We start from the raw sequence: 23,392 nt of genomic DNA, 5'->3' as shown, positions 1-23,392 counted from the left end.
TTAATTCAACTTACCTTATTTATGTTGATAGAAACCTCTTAGTTATTATAATGTGTGTACACCTTTCTATCAGTAATAGACAGTGGCGGGCTGCAACCGGTTTAACAACTGGTTTGGTGAGCGTGCGCTTGTGCAGAGTGTTCAAAATACAACCATTTGAAGCTCAGCTGTAGCCCCGGTAAGTAGAACAACGGAGGCTCAGAAATCAGCTGTGCCAGGTGAATTGGCTGAGGCAGAAAGAAGGAAATATAGGGCAGGATAGGGTGGGTGCAGGTGGGCGGGGCCAGCTTATAGCCAGAACTATCACCTGAACCGGTCCAAACCAGAAGCAGCCCATCACTGATAATAGATGCTGGGACAATTTTCTCATGATGTTTTCCTTTCTTTGCTTTTCTACTCTTTCAGACTCATTTAGGACCTGTATAGTCAAGATAATGGCAGTCTAGTAACTTTTTGCCTCCCCTATTTGCATGTGCTATTAATACACCTCCATCTGTTGTTGCCTGATAATTTGATGTCACCATGAAATGCTCTAATATAAGGCAAAAGAAACTAAGGGCTGCATGCGGCAGCAAATAACTTTTTCTTTGAGAGTAATGCCCCGTATAAATCATTTTCCATCAAAGATTTTATGAGCCTCCGAAGATTTGCCCAAATCCTGATTGCAATACTTTGATGCCAGATAATTAAGAATAGGTCAGGCCACTCTACAGTAAGAAATCATCCTTGTGAAGCATTGACAAAATAGCCATATCTGCATTTAAAAATTAGATAATATACAGCCAAAAGCCATATAAACCATGTCTCCAGGGGTGAAATCTACTTACCTTCGCTACCGGTTTGCAAATGTGAGCGCACATGTCAAAAATGGACATGATGACATCCCGGTGTGTGGGCGGAGCCTGCTATCGAGCGCACCTGCAAAGATAAGCAGCATAGCAAGGGGAGAGGATACGCTGTGCCCCATGATTTAGATTAGCTAGAAAGCAGGAAATCCTGCTTTCTAGCTAAAATAAATCATGTGTTGCAGCTGATTGTCAGAAATACCTCTTCACTAGAACCGGTAGCATTTTTTACTACCGGTTTGGGTGAACCAGTAGCTTTTTTTACTAACGGTTCAGGCGAACCAGTCGGAACTGACAACATTTCACCCCTGGATTTCTCAGTTAAATATGGGAAAAAAATGGCTGAAAACAAGGGTTGTACAGAGGGATTCCATAGGCTACAAATTCATATATGAAATTCATTTCCATAGACCCAGTGTCTGGAATATGATTTGCTTAGCATGTGTACACACAGCTCTCATGGATTGTAAATTGAGTTTTAAGGTTGTGTAAACCTGGTAAATGGTGGTTTCCTTTACAAACTGTGGCTTAAACAGTCAAGTTGATCAGGGTTAAGGGATAAAATGGCAAACCTCCCTTTAAAATTCTTGAAGTCATCTCTCTAGGGTTCTAGTCCTTTCCTACATTTGAAGTGAGTCCTTCAACAGGTTGTAAATATGCTGCAGCTTTTAAATGTGCTCCTAATGTAGCATGAATTTTGGAATCAATATATTTGTAGAATTATAGCAAGAGATAAACACATGAGTGAACTAAGAAAATGCATGGGGATTTTCTCAGCAGAAAGCTAACTCTCACCAGCATCTATATGATACTGAGCAAGACTGAAATGTAAAAAACAAGCTAAGAAAAATGAGCATATTGAATCAATAGTGCATTTCTACTTTGTTTGTTTGTTTGACATAGTATCAGTAGAGATGTTTATGACCAATGGCTGTATTTTTGTGATTTATGCCAGACTGCTACCTACTGAATAGCTTTGGGAACATATATGTGCAATTGTTGCTACATCCCACTTCAAAAATATACCCTTAAACAATTGGAGGAATAGAATAGAGGGCATGAATAGATAATGCTGAGATAAATAGCCAGAAAAGATAGAAAATACTGCAACCAACCTTGGCAGATTATGTTTAATAAATTATAAATAGTGAAGAAAATCAATTGTAATTCTACTTACAGTTTACAGAGAATGAGCAATAATTATTAGACGCTAAGAACTGTGTCAGAGTATCTAAAGTTGGAGTGATTAATAAAAAAGAGGAAAAAAATCATTTTGCCTGTTTTTTTTCTTGAAGGCCTGAAAAAAAGGGTATTTTCCCACTTTAATTTTTCTGGTGTATTTTCCAGATCTCTGTATTTCTAGAACATCATGTGAAGTTAGAAAACAGATAAAGCATGTAACACGACAGCAGTTCTCCTTGAAATTATGCACAGGTCTATGTGACAGTCAAACACATGAGTAAAGGAGAAAAAAAAACCTCAAAAAGATGGGAGATCACCCCTCTCCCCCAAAATGAGACCAAGCTACTTACAGCTACATGAGATCTTTGGACTCCAAAGAGCTGATCAGGTTCTTTGCCTAAAAATGGATTCAGGTTTTTCTGCTGTTGGGCTTTTTCTGGTGTTGTAAACAGTTTTTACATTATTGTAATTCTCATGAATATCAATAATACTTTCTGCCAATCTAGATGTTAAGATTGACTGGTTGGACAAATTCAGGTGTACACATCATGTCCATGTGCATGCAGGCAGTCCTCAGCTTACGACCACAATTGAGTCCGTTTTGGTTGCTAAGCGACACAGTGGTCAAGTTAATTTTGCCCAATTTTGTGACCTTTCTTGCCACAGTTGTTAAGTGAAGTGAATCTATAATGCTGAGCTTGTCGATCAGAAAGGTCAACAGTTCAGCGGTTCGAATCCCTAGTGCCACGTAACGGAGTGAGCTCCTGTTACTTATAGCTTCTGCCAACCTAGCAGTTCAAAAGCATGTAAAAAGGCAAGTAGAAAAATAGGGACCACTTTGGTGGGAAGGTAACAGTGTTCCATGTGCCTTCGGCAACATGACTATGGAGATGTCTTCGGACTCTTTGGCTTTGAAACGGAGATGAGCACCACCCCCTAGAGTCAGGAATGACTAGCACTTATGTGCAAGAGGAATCTTTACCTTTACCTTTAAGTGAATCTGGCTTTCCCATTGATTTTGCTTGTCAGAAAGTTGCAAAAGTGATCCCATGATCTCTGGACGCTGCGGCCATCATAAGTATGAGTCATTTGCCAAGCATCTGAATTTTGATCATGTAGCCATAAGGATGCTGCATAAATCCCTTTTTCCAGTGCTGTTGTTGTAACTTCCAATGATCACTAAATGAACTGTCGTAAGTCAAGGACTACCTGTATTAAATATATGCATAACAATTTTTCTAACAATGAACAATCCCCTCCCTCCACAGCTATTGGAATAGCCAGATGTGTCCACTTTGGCTTTGAAGATTTCTGATCTGGTTAGTCAGCCATGGACTTTCCCAAGATGCTCTATTCCTTTTCAAGTCTTGTTGGGTTTTTCCATTCATTTCCCGATGTCAGCATTCTGCTTTATCACTCCCTGAAAATCTCTGTCTCTCTCTTTTGGGGAATATTACACTGGGAATCCTGGGTGGGCCCTCAGATTTATTGATGTGCCTTCCTTTTCGCTTCATTTGAATGTTCTGTATAAGCAATGGCCTTCACTGTCTGAATTCTGGAAAGAAAGGGAGGATATAGAAATATAGTTCCTGCTATTCATCACTAATTAGTGATTCCTATATACTAGAAATAAAGTTCTTCCTGTCACATGAAGAAACTTTTAAACACCCCTCCTGATACAGCTTTCACAGTCATCTTTGCATCGTTTTGATTAGATAATCCAGTTCATACCAACCTCTGCAGGGACCTCTTGACCTTACCTGCCTCTCTTTTCCACTCACATTCATCTGAGCCCCTGATGCTCCTAAAGCTCACTCCTCTATGACTAGTTACCCAGGCATGCTCTGATTTGTACTGGGTTCTGACTTGTTCTGATGAATTAAGTGCTCAAGCAAAGTTATCTAGCTAATAGGTTGTGTGTGTGGAGCAAAAGCAGGCACAGCACTTCCTTACCCTGACAACTTATTCCTGATTTTATTAAGTTTGCCGAACCCTGCTCTCCCCTCCTCCTTCAATACTGCACTTTCACTTACACTTATTGGAAAAAATAATTGGATGGATTGAAGCGCAGCACCATTTTACTTAACAGATAAGAAATTTCATATCTTCCCTGATTAGAAGCTGTGAGATACCAGTTCTTCATAGCCAGCAGCACAGGCAATTTCATTTCACTTCTGCTGATATGTGAAAAAGTTGGTAGACTGTGTGTGCAACCATGATGCTTTAATATCCTGCCCCCTAAGTTGACATCTTCCATAATAACAATCACTCATTTTAGGCGTGTCCATTTGCTTCAGCAAGAATCTTCAGCAGGCAATCGATGCAAGCTTCGCTTTGAGTTACATAGCAGATTCAAGGGGTCTGATTCTATATGAGACCATAGAGAAGCCACTGGTGATGATGATGGTGATGGAACAGTTAAATCTGACTTAGTCCTATGGCCTGAGTTCACACTAAACCAAGTTCCTTTATATCAGATTTTAGTACTGGAAATTACAGCTAAATCATATGATAAAAAGCCCTCTAATTTGATGCTAAAATGTGATATGTTTACAATCCTCCCTTCTTATGTTATTCACAAATAATCATGTACAGACTGAATATGCATAGTGAGGAAAAATCTCTCTGTATTTCTTTTGTGGATTTCCAAGTCCACAACTGATAACTCTTGGAGAGTGATAGGATTTCAATATTGAGTTCAGTACATAACATATCTCCTCTGTACATTTCTTTGCGTCTTTTGGGTATATCACCATTCCTTTAGAAAATAATCTACTGCAGAAGATACATCTACCATCAGTGGTTACATTTACGTTGGAGGGATTTTTAGGCAGAAGAATGCCTCTAATGTATAAAGTACACTTTTCTCATACTACTAAATAATTGAAACTAGAATAGGCCTCCAAAACCCAAAGCAGATTCCAGGCTTGTTGTTATGATTTTTTTTTTTAAAAAAAAATGTGCTTTTACCATTCTTAAACAAGAATGATAGCAAATACCTATACCACTAATACAACCGTTTAGTGTGTCAGATTAAATGCCTGAAAAATGGTCACAAATTACAAGCATAAGAAAACAAAGCCTTTATCATGATTATGGTTTCCTATATGATAGATGAACTTTTGAGTTATACTAAAATACTTTCCTGGGCTGAATGCAATTAAACCAAGGGAAATAAATATTGTAGGAGAGGACATAAAAATTAGCCTTGTTGCACTCTGCTTCAGTATTGAAGATAACTGTAGAAAAAGTTCCTGCAAACTAATTAAAAACTAATTTATATTTCTTAGTATTTCTGTAGAGCTTGTTTTCCCAAATCAGGGCAGTTGTCCAACCTCTTTACATAAGAGATTAATAAATTTGTAATAAAATGATAAGGTAATACTACATTCATTTGGATTAAAATTTTCAATTATTATTACACTACAGCAGTGTTTTTCAACCTTGGTAACTTGTGAAAACTTCGACTCCCAGAATTCCCCAGCCAAGGGAATTCTGGAAGATGAAACCCACATATCTTAAAGATGCCAAGGTTGAATTACACTGCACTAGAGCATGCTGAGCCAAAGAAGCTGATTATGGCAATAATCCAATGCATCTCTGCTCAAAATAAGTCCTGCTAATTTTAGGAGAGCTTACTCCCATGTAAGTTTGATGAGAAATAACCACAGCAACCACAGCAATAAAGTAAAAGGCACCACTGTCTAGCATCCATATTTTTATTTTATTCAAGAAAAGGATTTCAGTTTTTTGAATCAGAATCCCTTCTAGATGCCATTGGAACACCTTAGACAGCAGATATGAAGGTCCAAGATATCCAGAGCCTTTTGCTTAAAAACTGCAAACATTTATTTCGTGGATAATTGAACCAGATCAACCCTGGCACCAGTGGCGTAGCGTGGGTTGTCAGCACCCGGGGCAAGGCAAGTAATTTGCGCCCCCTAAAGCGAGGGCGGCCCGACTGCAGCTGCCCCTGGGTCGGCATCAGTCAAGTGAGGCTCTCCATGCTGGCCTCCTGCCTTCTTCCCGAGGAGGAGCTCGAAGGGCAGCGGGAAAAGGCTCGACTGAAGGGAAGCAGGTGCCGCGGGGGTGGGAGGCGCACCGGGGGCTTCGGGAAGGCGCCGGCTTTCCGGGGCGCTCCAGGCGGAGCGGGAGGATGCGGTGGCGTTGCAGCAGCGGGCAGACGGAGCGCAGCGCAGCTCTCCTTCGGCTCCGCCTGGAGCGCCCCGGGAAGCCAGCGCCTTCCCGAAGCCCCCGGTGCGCCTCCCACCCCCGCGGCACCTGCTTCCCTTCAGTCGAGCCTTTTCCCGCTGCCCTTCGAGCTCCTCCTCGGGAGGAAAGAGACGGCCACAGTCCGGCAAAGGGCGGTGCAGGGCGAGTCAGGGCGCCCCCCCAGATGTTGCGCCCGGTGCGGCCGGCCCCCCCTGCACCCCCCACGCTACGCCACTGCCTGGCACTTTACTTCTTAAGAGTTATTGTTACCCCTCACATCATGGGGCAAGTTGATGGCAACCAGGGGTAGTGTCATCACAGCCAATGGTGAAATTCAATTTTTTTTGCTACCAATTCTGTGGGCGTGGCTTGGTGGTGGGGTCCTGTGACAGAGTGGGCATGGCCAACTCGATGTCACTCATGGCCACACCCACTCAGTCACATGCCACCACCACCACCAAGCCAAGCCCACAGAACCCAGTAGGAAAAAATATGTGTATGAGTCCATTCACAGCAGAGCTGCTGCTCCCTTTATGGTTCCCCTGCCCCCTCCCTCCCTGGGTCTACCTTAAAGGGACATGCTGCATCAGCTCTGCTTTGAACAGAGGAAGAAAGATTCGGATTGGGTGGGCGAATCGAGCAGCTGGAAGAGTGAGGGGCGACAGGGCGACCAGGCGGGCGTGGGCGGGGCCACCAGGGATTTTTGCCACTGGTTTGGAGAACTGATGCCAATCGTCAACCAAACCAGGAGGATTTCACCCCTGATCACAGCACTCTTGTCATAACCCCTGTATAAAGCTTCTAGGGTCAGGATCTAGGAAGAAATAAGAGAGAGGAATGTATCGAAAGTAAGTAGTTTCCTTGCAGCACTTTTTCAGCGATGATTGCATATTATGGTTAAAAAAAACCACAAGAAAATGGCCATGATAGTGCAAATGAAACTCCGCCCATTTCCTCCCCGAAGTGGACATAAAAAGTTGCCGTGGCTGCCGTTCTGACCTTAAGACTGCATCTTGCAGACGCCTTTGTTCCTTTCATAAATATGAGAGCAGGATAGGAATGTGAATAACAGCATAAATTGTCTGTTCCCAGTTTTTCTCACCCCCTGCTTTCCCCAACAGGTGTCTGAAAAGCTCTGCAAGTGAAGAACAACATTTTGGTTAATGCAGTGGATCAAAATGACTGCATTTGTTTTCTTTTTTCATTGCTCGGAGTAGCTTTACTTCCTAATGTCTATCTAGCCCCCTTTCAACATTTCTGTACAACTTTACTTTTTTTTAAAAAAGGCCAGTTAATGAGAGAAGAGGCAGGTTAGGAAGTTATGCATGTGGCTTTCAATACTTCTGTTCCTTCCTAAAACAATGCATGCACTTCTGAATGTTTTAACTTTTGGAAGTTTATTTGGATTTTCTTTGAGAGAGAAACCCATGTGTTCACTATAAATAAAGTTGCCAGATCCAATTCTTTAACACATCTCTCTTCAAAGCACCTCTAAAGCAGGGGTGTCAAACTCAAGGCCTGAAGGTCACATCCGGCCCACCATGTGCTTAGATCTGGCCCATGCGGCTGCCCTGGAAACAGCAAAAGACCAGCCCATGCTGCCTCTGCCAGTGAAAATGGAGGGCTACGCATGGTTGCCCATTTTGCTGGCAGAGGGTTGCAGGAGGCTGCCACAGCCAAAATGGAGCCCGGGGGAGGGGGGCAGAGGAAGAATTCACTTACCTTCCCTACCGGTTTGCAAATGAGTGTTTTCTCTCTCTCTCTCTCTCTCACTCATGCACTCACTTCACTTGCCTGCACCTCATCTGCACATCCGCACTGCCTTCTCTGCCTCCCCCAGCCACCGCTACTGGTTCACCCGAACTGGAGAGAACTGGCTGAATACCACCTCTGCCTGTGTGGCCCCCCTGAACTCCTTTTTTGCTGGCAGAGTGCTAGCAAAACAAACTACTAGCAAAAGTGGTTCACCCCAGCCCTGCCTGGGCCACCACAAGTGCCCCTGACACAAGTGACGTTGAGCTGGACATGCCACAGGAACATACCCACATGGCCCCCTGAGGTAAAACACAACCCTGATGCAGCCCCCAATGAAATTGAGTTTGACACCCCTGTCCTAAAGCAACAGTTTCCATAATTCACCAGAGTTTGGGAAAAGGAAATCACATTAGCATTGCTCAAGCAAATGTTAATCTGCAAAGATCCTAAAAGAAGCCAGAGGGTAATCTATGCTCTCTTAGTTACCCCTCCTGTGGGACCAGTACTACATGTCTTGCAAAAAAACCCACTGTTAATAGGTTCTTGCATGGCAGAATTGGGAGGTAGATTGGTAAATATAGAGAAGGAAACAGCTGAGCTAGTCATCTGGGAGTTACTGAAATTGCTGCATTATGAAATGTTTCACGCATAATACTGGACCGATCTGAGACTTCTGAGCCATCTGATCCTGACACACTTATTTTATTCAGGCATATAGCTGAACATTTTATAATATCTACGGCACAGATTCAAGAAATAAAGAGATTAAAAGCCATTTCAAAGGGAATGGTACAAAGATAGTTTGTGACTTTATGGAAGAGGCTTTTTGCATTGTATGGCAGAGGCAGGGGAAAAAATCCTCCAGGCTGTTTGTGGTATAATTATTACTTTGCTAGCATCATTACAACTGACCCTGGAAAATAATTAATGCACCAGATCACATCTTCTTGTGAAAAGAGTCAGAGGTAACCATTTAAAAATCTTGTGCTTGCTCAGGTCACTACAACTTGAGTACAACAATTAGAGTGACTTGCAAAATATTTATTCTTTCCATGATGGCAACACAATACCATCAGCTAGTTATGGTAATGAAGTTAATATCTGCAAAACTTCTAAGGGGTTCAACAGCTGCTTTTCAATAGCAACAGAGTAGCAGACACATTATTGGATGAAATGTGGTTTTAGGTATATTTAGTAACACAAAGTTAATAGGGACTGGTTGAAAAAAAAATAACCTTGAATGACAGACACTTTATTCTTTTTGTAGCCAAATAATGGATTTGGATGTCCATGCCGTGTGTATCCCCTGAATGCTGTGTCCTACATGTTGAAACCTAAAATCTTGTAATATGCTCTCAAACTTGCAGCTGAAACAAACTAGTAACTCCAAATGGCTGCCCAAATTTGCTGGCTAGTCCTTATTGTAGTGTTTCCCCCCCTTCTTTCCCTCCGTCTCTCTTTCTTACTACAACAATGATATCTAGGTGAGGTTGAGGAATCCGTAAACTTTTCCAGACATCATGCAAATTCACCCTGTGATTTGAACACCAAAAATGGTTGAGATCTCATGCCAGACTTCTGAAAATCTATGTGAAATATTAGAACACCTCACCAAATTTTAGAGCATTACCACCTTCTGTTTCAATGAGATTATGAGTCTTTGCTTCTCCATTGTATACTGCCTTACCTAAAAGATCACAAAGTATAAATTATAAGCATGCTATTAACTATCTACTGTAGAAATTAATTAAAAACGAAAGTAATTCAAATGTGCTAGTTAAGTTAAAAACATTAACATTACTGCAGGGAAAATGAATGGGAGTGGGTGGGAATGAAGGCATGCCTCTCCTTGTAGTCCTAACACCATAAAAATATCATTTTCTAGAGTTTTTCAACGGAGACCGAGAGATTCCTTGAAGGCAGTCCAGTAATACTGGCTAGGACCATGATGGTGAACCTATGACATGCATGCCACAGTGACATGCAGAGCCCTTTCTGCTGACATGCACGCCACTGCTCCACGTCAGATCTCCGTGGTGTTTCTTTCGTGAGCTTTTGTTTCCCTGCAAACAATGAAACAGAGGCTCACGAAAGAAAAAAATCTTACCTCTTACCACGTTGCTCATATTGGCATGCCCTGCCTCCCACTGCCAGCTGGTCTTTGGGTCTCTGCTGCTCATGCCTGCATGTCTGCTCACATTCACACATGCACCTTTCAGTTTGGGCATGCATGTGCAGTTTGGGCACGGTGTCTAAAATGTTCGCCATCACTGGGCTAGGGATTCTGGAAGCTGTAACCCAAAGAGAGCACTTGGTTGGGGAATTAACAGCAACTAAGATTAAGACAAGGGTTCTTCATGAGAATTCTTCTATTACCGTCTCATTCGATAAGTTCTGTGTAGCAGAATATAAATTCTCTCTGCCTTATCATTTTTTTCTTGCTTCCTACGGACATAATACTTAACTTTTGGGGACTGAGAAATGTGATCTCTTACAGATCTTCTCCCTCAAAAGCTTGAAGTTGGAACCAAAATGATCTAACCTGAGCTGCACTGTTTATGAAAGAAAACAGAGGGAATTTCATTGTGCTCATATATAAAACTGATGTTGAATTTCCTAAATCAATAGCATCACCTTCTAAGATGTTCCAGAAGAGCCTGTAATGATTTTTAATCTATTCTAAATGTCAGAACAAACAACATTTATTCGCAAAGCCTTCACTTGCTGGAAGCGTAAAGATGAGTAGGCAGCCTCCCTCCCTCCCAGCTACCTACCTATGATTTATTCTGTATCAGGTTTTGAAATTGCAAAGCATTGCACCAGTACACAAGAGCGGGGGGAGGAGTGATTATTTAAAATTCATAAAATGCCATCTGCACCAGCGTGGCCCAATAAAATCCCTCCCTGCTGATTTAAAAAAAAATCATTTTAATCAATCCAAATGTCAGGTAACTCCAACCTTAGTTATATGGTTTCTTTTACGTTTTGGAATCACCTTTTGCATCTAATTTCTACACTGTGTGAATAGGGCAATGGATGGATATTAGGATTCAAGCAATGGAAGAGAAGATCTCAATATAATACTATAATACTTCCTGCCTGTGTATAAAAAGAGTGGGAGGTCACACAGGCATATCTCTCGTTTTCACCCCTATCATTCCCGCCCCTTGAGACAACCACAGAAAATGTGTTTTATCACACAGCAATTTTCTGGTGCCTTTGCTGCTGTCGTACACTACATTATGCTATCAGCGGGAAGCTGGAGTTAACATTTGCAAAGTCCTAAAACTTCTTTTCCTTAACACCCCTTGGGAACCAGGATTTTTCTCCCCTTTCTATGCTTCTGCTGGAGGTGGGACTACGCCTGCTGTGGGGTTATTTTGTTTCTGTGGGCATTTTATGACTGGATTGGACAAAGTGTCCCTAGCTCCTATTCTGATTCATTTACTCCAGTGTTTCTCAACCTTACCAACTTTTAAGATGTGTGGACTTTACCTCCCTTCAATTCCAGGAGTTGAAACCCATACATCTTAAAGTTGGCAAAAAAAGTGGGGAGATTATGGGGTGGTTTTAAAGTGCATTACGATGTGGTTGCTGTTGTATTGTGGAAGGGAGAGAAACCAGTATCTTTGTTCTGTTCAATCCCTTTCCAGCTGTCAAGTCCTTAGTTAATAGGCCAACTATGTTACCAGACCCTATTTCCTTTGTTTTATATATATTGAGGAGACAGGTGTGCGCACAGGTGCATTGTGTGTGTATGTGTGAGAAAGAAAGGTGAAACATGCATCCCATTTACATAGGGAGAACAAGTCATAAAGAGACAGAGTCTTACTTGGATTGTAGTTTTCTTAATTACTAAAATCTATTTTAGAACCAGCTGATCTACCATATTTTTCAGACTATAAGACGCACCGGAGTATAAGATGCACCAAGATTTTGAAGAGGTAAATTTTTTTTAAAGGTTTTTGCCTTCCCCGGCCCCCAGGAGCACTCTGCAGGCATCCCAAACCCTCTGCACGACCTATTTTTTGTGGGGGCAAAAGGGGCATGTAGAGAGTTTGGGAGGGCAAAACCACCCGTTTTTACTCGTTTTTGGAGCACTTTGCAGGCCTCCCAAACCCTCTGCGGGTCCATTTTTGCAAAAAGTGGGATGTGTGGGGCAGGGTTTCAGATTTTCACCCTCTTACCTAAAAATATGGTATATATTCCAGCTAGGTCAGTTTAATGGTTGACTAAAGGTCATTTATCTGGTGGCCACCTTATGTTAATCCCTTTTGGTTTTTACTGGGGATGACAGGATAGGGGTTGAAATCCAATTCATTTAGATAGTGTCATGCTGAGAACAGTTCAACTACTAGAGGCAACAAAAGAAGCTGGAAAAATGTAGCCTAAAGACATGGCAGAGTTTTCTTCATATCCTTGCCTAAGTGTTTTATTCAGTTTCATTGCAGTAATACATTTTCTCATTGCTCTTCTTTCATTTCCGATTAAATAATCCTTCTGACTGAAATAATTGGATAGCTTATGCAAATCAGTCAATCAAATTGTTAGAAACAATTTAAAACTTTGGTCAGCAATTTTTCCTACTCATCGTAGCATACATCCTGAATATAATATGTGCACTGCATGTAACTCTTCTAGTTAGTGGGATATAGCCAATAATATTGGCTTTCAAAATAGTCTCTAGATTAATTATTTCAGTTTCCATAGAATAGTAAGATCATGTTTGGAATAAAATTGAGTTTTGGTTGTACTAGCACCATAGAGGCTAATGTGTGCTCAGACTGCCTGGTAGAGCCCCTAACAATGCAACGGATGGTGCAAGCAGCATGGGTATGATTTAGGCTGGCAACCAACTTTATGTCTTCCTTATTTTCACTGGAAAACTCATTGGAGAAGAGCCTAATTCTGGGAAAGGTTGAGGGCAAAAGAAGAAGGGGACAACAGCGAATGATGTGGCTGGTTGGAGTCACCGAAGCAGTAGGCATGAGCTTAAATGGACTCGAGGATGGTAGAGGACAGGAAGGCCTGGAGGAATGTTGTGCATGGGGTCACAATGGGTCGGACATGACTTCGCAACTAACAACAACAATCTTCACACATGGTTCTGTCGAAGCTCTGGCCATGAACTGGAAACAAAGAGTGACCGAGGCTTTGGATAGGATTGCATCCACACATGGCCTCTCTTGACCCATTACTCCTGGCACTTCCCATGGTTCACAGAGGAGTTGAGGGTCCTGAGCCAAGAGATTCTTAGCGAGCCAAGAGATGCTTAAAGCACCTTGTGATTGAATCTGACCAGACCCAGACTAGAACAGCTATTAAGGTCTACCTCGTGTTGGTGAGAGTGGCGAAACAGCATTATTTTTCCATCTTTATTGCATTGCAAAGTGTTGCCTGGCAGCTCTGTTCAAAATCACCCAGTCCCTCATAGGGCAGGGAGGCTCAGATGATCATCTTCAGGGCCATGAAGAAGAATTAGTGGAATGACTGATGGACAAAGTCACTCATATCTGTTCCCAGTTGGAGTCTAATTGAGGGGCAGGTCTCTTAGAGATATCCGAGAAAAGGTTTTATCCAGTTATCAGTTCAACTACCTGTCAGTTAGATCCTTGTCCCTGCTGGCTGGTGAAATCCTCCAGGCAGCAATCACCAGGTGGATTGAGGCAGTGATAAATTCCTCAGTGCATAAAGAGACATTCCTGGGAGTTTTAAGGAAGCCCCGGTGTGGTCTCTCCTCCCTGGATCCCACCTGCCTGAAGAATTTTCATCTCGTTTCCCACATTCCCTTTTTAGGGCACAAGAAACCGCTTGAGATGAGGTCTGCCCCTACCCTTTGGCCTTTTGGAAAGGTCTTAAAACTTGGCCCTGCTAGTTGGCCTGGGTCCCAGATGGGGGCATGTCATCCCGGAAGTGGTTACTGGATTAAACAGAATGTTCCTCCTCCATTCCCATGTATATCCATCTCCCATCTTAGCTATTTTTCTGCCATTTTTAATGCTGTATTTATTGCCTTTTGTTAATATTCTTTTATCAAGTTGTAAGCTGCTTAGAGCTGCATGGCAGTGAGATGAGCAGCATATAAATGTAATGAATAAATAAATAAATAAATAAATAAATAAATAAATAAATCTTGTTAAAATGTACAATATCTCCTTGTACCAAAGCTAGAGGAGGTCAATAGCTGTGGGCTCATATGCTAATGGCCATGGCACATAGAAGATTGTAACTCACAATGTAAGGGTAGAAGATGGAAAAGAACATGCCTTAACTAATGAAATGAATGAAAGGAAAATGTATACATTATGACTGTGAAACTAAGCGAAAAGGGAAAGTTATAATAGAGCAGAATAAAATGGCATGATTTGGTGGGAAAGTGTTGATGAATATGCAGAGAAGTGAATGTGAATGAATGAAAGAACTTGTATGTCAAAAAGTACAAATTGCTGTCATCTAAACTGTTGTGGGAGCGTTTGAAAATAAAAATCCACACATTAGTGATAGTTATATGTTACAGTCCAGTGAATTGTAATAATAGAAAAACTAAAGATGAATTTGGGGTTGAAAGAGTTTAAGGTGAGTAGGAAGGTTGGAAGAAATATTTTACAGTATACATGGGAGGGAAGGAGTTTGAAATGAATGTTGTAAAGGTTGGTGTTCAAGAAAGACTGCTGAAAGAAAATTATAAATGATATGACATTATTGAAAAATCACAAAATTGCAGCTGTAGCTGGTGTAACGGGAGAATTAACCACATATGGATATAGTTTCCTTATGGAATGTCTGTATGACTTGCTGAATGTGTTTGTGAAGGCTGCATCTGTGCCTGATAATAGGAAGAATGCCATTATTGTTCCCTTATACAAAGAGAAAAGCAGTGAGATGATGCAAAAACTACAGGGAGAATAATTTGTTAAGTGTGCCAAGGAGGGGTTCAGCAGAATTCTGATCAAAAGAATAATGAGCAAAATTTGCAAAATGCAATGCAGTTTTATGCTGGGCAAAGGATCAGTTTTTAGCTCTTCTGCAGGTAATTGACAACTACAGGAATATAGAAATTGCATTGTATGTTTGATGATATAGAAGAAGAGTATAATGGGTATAATATTACATATATATATGTAATAAAATATGTAACAATACAGTTTGCATTGTATTGTATTGTCATGTCTTCATGTACATTTTGCAAGACTTTCAACCTCCTTTTCAGATCACTTCCTAATAGTCAATATAAATATGAATACTCAGCATGCTGATGGAGCTGAAGATTGGTTATTGAATGCAAGATGGAAACAATAGATGTACGAGATAAATACAACACTAGCAAGAATAAAAATGGGCGATATGCCATTGTTTAATTTATTTAAGGATAAATGTATAAGGGACGATAGTGATGATGAATTGGATCGGGATAGGAATATGTGTGTGTGTTTGTATGAAGACAATGCCATCTTGTTGGCTGAGAATTTGAATGATTTACAGTGGAGGTTCAGAAGGTTGTATGGTCCAGTAAGGAATATAGAGTCTAACAATTAAGACACCAGAGTAGAATGCAGGAGACCATAAGTTCTACTCCCAGCTTATCCATGAAAACGAACCAGGTGACCTTGGGCCCAACTCACCTCACAGGGTGGTTGTGGGAAAAATAGGAAGAGGAAGGTGTGTTGGCTATGTTTCTTGCATTGATAAAATAATAAACAGAAATAAATAAATAAATAAATAAATAAATAAATAAATAAATAAATAAACAAATATCTGAAAATCTATTAATGAGCCACAGTTCTATTTCACAGGGAAAAGGGCTTGAATAAAGTTATACATAAATGATAAAGTTTTGACCAAGTAAACGAATTTGTATGCTATAGTAGAATGTTACAAAAGATTAGGCAAAAAATGGAGAAATTTTAAGATGAGCAAATCTGCAAGAAAGGAAGTGGATAATATAGTCTGTTTTAAGAAATAAATATTTGTTGAAAGATGGGGAAATAAAAGCATGCGTCTGCTCACTCCATTATGTGAAATGAGGGGTTAGTATATATATAAGAGAAAACATAAAAATTAAATGCAGTGGGAATGGGTTACTTAAAATGCATGTGTAGGAAAACAAGAAGAGGTAGGACAAGGAAGGAATGGATGCTAAATGAATAAGACCCAAATACAAAAGTGATTGGTCAGAAGTGGTTTAGCCATACAGCAAGAGAATAAATGAGCTCTGAATTGCAAAAAAAACCCTATATGAAGTGAAAGTTAAGAAATGAAAGGAAGAGGAAGACCGATAACATAATTGGATGGAGTTGATGAGAACCTCAGAAAGAAAGAGAAGTTTGCAGAACAAAAGGCAACTTATGAATGATCCTGGTGGAAGCAAAAGTGGCTTGTGAGATAGACAGCATAGAGAAAAATATATGACTTGGGTTATAGGTATATTCCCTTTTCTTTTTTATTTCATACTTTCATTCTTTCTTTGGTTTTTCTCTCTTACACTTTTCTGTGATTTGCATAATGTTGTTTCCACCCTCTAAGTGTGTATAAATGTTTGTCTGGTGCACCTGTGTCCAATAAAAATCAACTGGCTACAATATAGCACAGGAGAATCTTATGTAGAAACCACATTTCTACTGATGAAGACCATACCCCATGAAGACCTTATTCAAGTTTTATAACAGATAATTAAAATCCATATATCAGGTCTCACAGATTTGTAGGCCTGGTAGTGTGCTTGATGCATTGCCAGTATGTTCCCAGGAGCAAGTAGCTTCATAGGAATCAGATTCATCTTGCACAATTCCTTTTCAGAACATGGTAAGATGTCCAGAATTAGTGAGAGTCTCATCTCAGGGGGGCTTTTCATCTTCTGCTGAGTCCAATACATTTAACTTGCAATGCGTTTGGACCCCAGGAAGTAGAAATGGCAGAGCTTTGGAAATGATACATGGGCTGAAGCAAATTACCTTGGAGATGCCCCCCTTCCCCATTCCTTATATGCAGAAACAGCTCAGGCCTCTGAGGACACCAGCAGGCTTAATTAACAAATATTAATTTAGAGAAAGGAAGAAATGACATAATACTTAAGAAATCTATTCCTTGTGGGTGAAGGTGCAAACAGTTCCTATCCAACTGGGTATAAGGAACCCAAACCTGACTGGCAGTAGTTTTAGCTTGAGTGGGTGCTTTTGATGGATGTGCATGCAGGAACAATTTCACGCTCTTAAGAAATTCAGATGGATCTGAAGAAGCATGAAGCAGTAAAGACCTGCAGCAACTGGAAGCAGTAACTATGCAAAGCCCTCAAAGCAGAGAAATGATCCGGCAGGAACTTAGATGCAGATTTTTCATGAGCATTCTGAGTGGTGGTCAGATAGCAGGATGAGAGAGAGAGAGAGAGAGAGAGAGAGAGAGAGAGAGAGAGAGAGAGAAATTTTCTTTTTCCATTTGATCTCAATCTTCCTGTTCAAGAGTAAGTGCACTTGTCAAAGAAACAGGCAAGGAGAGAGTGAGCTGCTTGCTCTGAAGTCATTTCCCCCCCCCCCCTCAGTAAGGATATAAACAGTTCAACATGCTCTTTGGATTGCTGAAAAACAGAATGTTGGGGAAATCTAATTGTCTCAGTTGAAAGTGTTCATGCGATCCATTTATCTTAGCTATTATCCTTTATATAATTTCACACATTCTTGTTCAATAAATACAGAAGCAAAAGATTGCATTTTGTAAAATTAACACTTTTTCCTTGAACAGAAGGACGTGAAACTTCTTGGGTTGCCTTCTTATATACATAAATTTTAAAAAAATCAATTGATTTTGGTATTTCATAGAAGCATTTTATTTTTATAAAATTGTGCTTTTATCATATGAACAATACAGATTATTTAAAAAAATCCAATTAAACAGAGCAATTCCACATGACAACTTCTACTTCCCAGGCCTTCTCAATTCAGTGTAAAAAGCACCTAAGAATGATGCAGATTATTTTGATCGCTTGCAGGATTATCAAGGCTCAAATAACAGTTATGATCACATATTTGCTCATAGTGAACTGCCAGCCAATCGGTGTTTGCTTATTATGCTTTCATGTTGGCTAATAACTGAGTGTGTCCTTATGCCATTTTAGCTTTTATTGGATGCATGCCTTGGGGGGGGGGGATTGTTTTCATTCCTCCTCTTTGATGCTCAGTGTGTTTCCATGCTAGTGTTTATAAAAATTTGCCCCTAGTTTTGCAACAGGATCTTAGAGGCAGCTTGAAGAGAAGCTGGGTTAAAGAGGTAAAAATAACATAGTAATATTTATTTATATTTTAACAACATTCATTGTCTTTATACAAATCTGATTTATTGTCAGGTGATAAAAGCTGGCCCAAAATACCTTATGAGAGCAAAGGCCATCTCCTTAATCACAAAGCACCAATAAGTTGTCATTTCTAAAGAGGCATATGCTGCCTTGAAATTGCAATTGCCTGCTCTTGAACACACTCTTGGTACACAAATATGTCAAGATAGCTATGATATCGTTTCACAATAGTTTTAATATGTGATCAATAGGAGGGATTCATCTTATCCCACTACTGAGACTGGCCTCTTGTCTAAAGTTCTCAGATGAATTATAGTTCTTGGGATGCATCAACTTGAATTACATGGAACTGATTGAAGGAAGACAAGTTATGCAATCTTCATTACAAATACCACAATCAGGTGCCTGAAGGTGAACAATGTAAGGCCTGATTACTTGCATTCACATTCCTTGGATGTGACCCACCATGTTTTAGCCCAAAAGTTTTCATCGTCTGCGGTATTATAAGAGCAAAAAAGAAGGCAAGGTAGTGGTCAGCCACTTGTTAGATGGACTGCAGATCGCAGACTTTGAGCGGTCTGGAACTGAATTCACCCATTCAAGCTGTGACCTTATGCAAATCTCTCAGTCTTTATGCAAAGATTAGAACCTTTCAGACTTTTCAGGTTATTTCGCTAATAAATCAGGCAAATGCTTTGCCAATTGTTTCCTCTCTTGAGCAATGGCTGGGATTTTTGAGAAGGACAAAGAATGTCATTGAGATTCTCCCAATTTCCCAACCTTCTTAGGAAAAGGTTGATCTGCACGCCAGGAGGCTGAAGTTATTCTTTTGTGGCCTCTTCTCCTGCCTTATTTTCTCCTTTGGTGCCACTGAGAATATAAGGTGGTCAATTGTGAGAGTGAGCTATAAAGATAATTTTGTTAATGCCTACCAACATAGCCCTTTCCCTTGCCTCAGAGAGAAGCCTTTTGTTCTGCAGAAGGGAAAAAACAGGACAGCATTTCCAAAGCCTTTAATTAAATAAACTCTCTCGGCTTTCCCTTGATTCATTTTCCCTCTATTCGGGCCCTGCTCTGGAGTGAGAGTAATTCCCAAATAGGCTTTCCTGGGAGTCACTATGCACATTGGCATCCCAGATGAGCAAAAAGTGGAACAGGCTCAAAACAGCAGCTAAGCTCAGCGGTTCAGCCTCTTCCATTTGGCAAAATGGGTAGCCCAGAAGTAGTGATTATGCAGAGAATATTTTTATTTTCCTCTTGTGGCCACGCTGAGCCTCAGTCCTATAATGATTGCCAAAGCCTTCAAAAGGAGCAGTCTTGGAAAATGTGTGAGGGATGTGACAAAAAGCAATCAGAAGAATTGCAAGAGACCCTGCCTTGGAAAATCTTCAAGAGTTTGCTGAGTTTTTTCTTTTTATCATACTTCACTCCAAGAAAGGAGAAGGATGAGAAAAGCTGTGCCAACCAGTAGCTCAACTACTGAATATACACCAAGCCTATTTTTAAAATCCTCCTTCCAATCTTTTCCACTACTTTTCCAGTGCAGACAGCTCTCTCAGGCAAAGCAGAGTTACTTACTAACTTTATTAGCCTTTCATAACTAAGAATTACAGTTAATCAACCTGAATTTGGGCTCTGAGGAAGACCTGCAATAAGGGTCTTTCGATAATAGGTTGAGAACTGAAGAATGCCTATGTGGGCGCTGCAAATCAAGTAATACAACAATTCAAATGTTGTCATGTTTATACCGGCTGCACAAACATGTGGAAAACATACAGATAACTACAGATAACTATAATAAATACAGATAAATACAGATAACTATAATTAGAACACCTAGGAGCTATTAGGATGATGGATTCTGGAAGGAGATTGTCAGCAACAAGGGCAGGGCACCAGTTTTCTAGCCTTACTCACAACTGCCCTTTACATCTGACTTGCCCTTAATGGCACTATAACATACTGTTTAAAGGTCTGACATAGCACCATTGTTTCTTATACCAAGAAAAGGCAGAAAAGTGCCATAGAGTTCAATATACCAATCTGTGCTTAGTGGACTGCCTCATTTTCTGATAGTTTTCCCAACCGCAGCTAATTTAGTGTAGCAATTAGGAGGCCAATTTTCAAATCATCAAACCCCTGATTCATATCTCAACCCCATTGAGAATTCACTTCATAATCTGAGGAACAAGGTGGCCAAAAGACAATGAAAAGAGGATACAGAATTTCACATGCTAATTTACATGCATAATGCATCTTTATACATGTATTATAACTTAAATTAAAAATGCAGTATATTTCCTCACAGTTAAGAAGCTGTTAACAAGATGATCTGCATGCTGTATACGCATGCTGAATAGACTCAGTCTATTGTAGACTCACAGGAAGCAACTTGGATTTACCTTGACAAAGAGCATCATGCTGCAAACATGATGTGATTCTCTTTGCTGAGGCAAAGCAATCATTTGATTTACTTCAACAAAGTGCTTCATGTCACTTTGCCTGCAATGACTGACATATGCAATAGCTGGAAGAAGTTTTTGCAAAAGCGGACCCCCTCCCCATATGGCAGGTGAAGTGTGGCAAGTTCTCTGTTTTATTTCACTCTCAGAATCAGGGTGTTGTGTTATTTCACGAAGCTGTTTTGGAGGCAGGGGGGAGGCAGTGGCATGGTTAGGCTTTGAAGCATGCCGTGAAAGACCTAGATAGTCTTGGCCAGTGATGGGATTCAGCCAGTTTGAACCTATTCGGGAGAACCAATTGTTAACTTTCCAAGCAGTTTGGAGAACCGGTTATTGGAAGAAAACTCCTTTTGTTTTTTCCCACTTGTCTTTCCCACTTCCCGCTACAGGGCTAACCCTGTAAAGAAGGCAGGGAGGAAACATTCTGGTGTTGTTTCTAGCCTAATCTTTATTGCCCTGCTTACAGAAACTGCCTCTCTGGTTAGCCCTTATTACATTGTAGCAGCTAAGACGAAGTGCCCATTGACCTAAGTGACATTGAGTTGGCCATTTCCACACAGTCACATGACCAACAAGCCCTGCCTACCCAGCTGGTCATTAGGGCAGAGAACTGGTTGTTAAATTATTTGAATCCCTCCACTGGTCATGGGGTATTTCTAGACAACCAGTCTTCCTGTCTCCTAACATTTCATAATCCATTGAAAGTCACCTCAGAATGAAGCAAGAGGATTTGGCTATTTTTAGGTCTATTCAATATTTTCACACCAAACCATGGATATGTATATGAATCTAGCATTCATAGATATTCTCCTGCCAATTAGCTTTTGCCCTTTCTGAAAATTGCCACTAGTAATTGATTGACTCTTTGTAACCTGTAAATCTGGGCCTCAGTAGTCTCCTTTGCTTACAAAAATGAAAGAAAATGAATGTATAGTATTGCTCCTTTGAAACATCAACTTTCCCCCATTAAACTGCAGGTAGTTCTTGAGTTATGTTTTGTTTCCAAACTCAGAATGTTGGTGTGCCAGGAATTCTGTCTTTAAGACATTTGTATCTAATTATGTTGATAGAATGGAATTTGAAGACTTGAAAGGTGAGCAAGGAATCCCCTCCATTGAGAGCACGGGTCACTCCTTCAAGCATAAAGTAGTAATTTCTTGCTAATTATGAAGTTGAATTCGCTGCCTTAAAACACCACTTCCCTATCCTTGGATGCAATGCTACAGACATAGGAGTATATTTAAATGGCTTGCACTTGAAAATATCTGGTTATGACATCATGTAATTAAATTAAGTCTCATTTCACTCCACAATTGGAGCTGCACACTTGTCTTAATATCCTTTCTCTGTTAACTATTGATGACAACTTCAAGATTCAGCTTCCTCTTTTTAGTGTGCTTAACTTCAATTAAATGACTCTGTCCAATTTTAAATAGGTAATATTGATGTCTCCTTTCACCTAGTTCTATCTGCTACATGAAGATTATACCAAATGTTCATGAGATTATCACTTTAATATTTTCTGGCTGAGAAAAAATGCCACTGCCATATTATGAATTTTGTAGCTAGTAAAGCCTCACAGAAGTTAACATTTGCCTTATGGTAATAATTCCTTCAAGAATGCCATTCCATTTGAATCATAGATGGGGACAATCTATGCAGAGTCTTCAGCAACCATATAACAGACATTTGAGTAATATGTTTTCTAAGCTATCTGCAGTGTAACATAATGGCTGAATGCAAAGCAGAAATTTGAAGATAATAAGAGCCTAGGTATATACTGTAAAGCATTTATTATGATAAAGCATTCAGTCTAATTATAAATATTATAATCAATGTCCCCGAAATATAAAGAAGCAATGCTTCTTCCCAATGCTCAAATATAAATTGATTCAATGGATCACTCCCATTTTGTATTGGCCATATGTTCTCAGGATATTTCTGCATAGGATGTAGATAAGATCAAACACATTTATTCTGCATTAATTAATCTATAATAATCCTATCTTCCCCTCAGAATCATTCGTAAGATTCAGAACAAAACATTGTATGCAGATATCACTGAAATGTTATTGATATGCTTTTTTCAATTTACATATCCTCTGCTTATGTGAAAATAGACTTGATTATTAAGGAAAGGGCTTATTAAAATGTATTCAGTGACTTTGAATATGTCAAAAAGTATTTAACATATCTGACAACATGGTATTCAAAAATGGTACAAAACTATCATTCTGCCTTTTGATTCTTAAGATGCAATGTATAGCCAAGGGATACTTGATCTTCAGAGCCCAAAGGATTACCTGAAGTGCCTCTAGTTGTCTGTGTGCCTTGAACCACAAAAAAATAATTTCTCTGGGTGCTGGAATAGTGAGCATGGAAGCACATTAGTCACACACTTCTCCAGAGCCATAGTCCTTACATTTCATCATTAATACCTGCTTGTTGCTATGGAAACTATTAAGACAGGAAAAGAGAACTGAATGTCTTCAACAGGATGGATATAGTGTTGCTTCATGACACCATATTGATTTTTGCCATGCAGAATTGCAAAGAATTACACTATGCTTATACTGCACTTGTTTTCATGGATGCTCTTTGTGACTGGAAGACTGTTGACTTTGCATTTTAGCTTGTTTATGTCACAATGT

Source organism: Natrix helvetica (assembly GCF_964273705.1).
Source record: "Natrix helvetica genome assembly, chromosome: 1".
Classification (NCBI taxonomy): Eukaryota; Metazoa; Chordata; class Lepidosauria; order Squamata; family Natricidae; genus Natrix; species Natrix helvetica.
Note: the sequence above shows the minus strand (reverse complement) of the source record.